We start from the raw sequence: 1,600 nt of genomic DNA on the forward strand, positions 1-1,600 counted from the left end.
ATAAACTCCTGATTTTATCAATTAATGAATCCTATTTTGGAATTCATTTGTATAGTAAAAAGACGATACCAAATAGTTTAGTACGAAAATTCTGTTGATTAATTTCTAGCTTTAATTGATACTACATTTTTCCTACGCCATTTCCTTATTGTTGCACTATCCTAGACTGGAATGTAAGACAGTGCATATGTTCATTTGGTTGCTTGCATATAACATGGATATATTTAGATCACGGACAGAACTGATTGATAGAACAACAGAATATCTAGGAAACTCAAAATTGTTAATCATGGATACATATATATCCTTAACATACTGAAGCGGCTCCCATTATTGGTATCAAACAAATACCGATTCATACAAGCTAAATCTTCTAATCGATAATTAGGCCAAAAAAAGAACTTGAATTTAATTAATTCATTTTTTATGTCAAAATCTTTATTTTCATCCAAAAATTAACTCCATTATTTAATCTTGTTCTCGTTGTAAACTAATGTGTTTCCATCCACACCAATGTTATTCTTTAAATTCAAATTAAAAGAAATGAGAATTCTTAATTCTCTATGGCGTCTAGACGATAAATGTTTTTTAGGAACAAGCAAATCAGAATTTTTTGTCTATATTTTTAGCAACATTTTCTTGTTTTTTGTATCTTTGATTACTTTGATACTTACTTTTATGAACCAATGAAATACCTATGAATTGATAAATAAAAAACTGTCCGTCATTTTTTAGAGATAGGCGGGCAGGTTCCAGAATTAATATTCCTTTAAGGAAGATTTTTAGTTTTTCGGTGGATTCTAAAAAGTATTCTTCAATATTGTTTTGATTATTTAATTCAAAATTTTGTTTTGAATTTGATGGTCTAAATTTGAAAAAATCATCTTCTTGCTTTTCGTTGATATTTTCATTTTCACTAAAATTGGAATTGATATTCAAATCAAAAAGAAGTAATTTGCTTGGAATAAACCAAGGTTTCTCTTTAAATTTATGATAAAGTCTCACAAACTTTGAAAAGAAAAAAACTTTCGGATTCGATATGAGGCAATTTAAGATTAAGATTTTTTTCATTCATTCCCATCCAATAAAAAAAATACCTTTTTGTAATTTATTTCCAAATTTGAATCAATCGGAAGATAAAAAAAGACCATTATTATGAATTTTATCCTTTATTTGGTCCTTATTTTTATCCTTTATTTGGTCCTTATTAGGTTCAACCTTAATATTTTTATTAATTTTATACAAAAATTGTCTATCTTTATTTTTTTTCCATATATATAATATCGTTTTTTCCTAAATAATTCTTGCTAGGAATATTCTTGAGTCTGCTAAAAAAAATTTCTTTATTTTTGGTGGAATTTTCTTGGTTATTATTTGTTTCTAATGATGATCTATAAATATAGTAGTTATTTTTAGTTTCAAAATGAATATATTTATATGATAAAAGATCATATATATAGTTTTTTTTTAAATCATCCTCTTTATTTGGTAATAAATAGACTTTCGAATTTTGTTTTTTTTTTTAATCATTTTTTTTTAATCAAGTAATTGGTCTTTTTCATAGGAATAACATTTGTTTAAATCTTTATTTTGAGACGTC

General features: G+C 25.1%; 1 pseudogene; it reads right to left on the bottom strand.

Moving 5' to 3' along the window:
• Window positions 1–172: 172 nt before the first annotated feature.
• Window positions 173–1,071, bottom strand: LOC145053466 (protein TIC 214 pseudogene; annotated as a pseudogene).
• Window positions 1,072–1,600: the final 529 nt, after the last annotated feature.

Source organism: Lactuca serriola, chromosome 5, assembly GCF_051521515.1.
Source record: "Lactuca serriola cultivar US96UC23 chromosome 5, Lser_US96UC23_V15, whole genome shotgun sequence".
Taxonomy (NCBI): domain Eukaryota; kingdom Viridiplantae; phylum Streptophyta; class Magnoliopsida; order Asterales; family Asteraceae; genus Lactuca; species Lactuca serriola.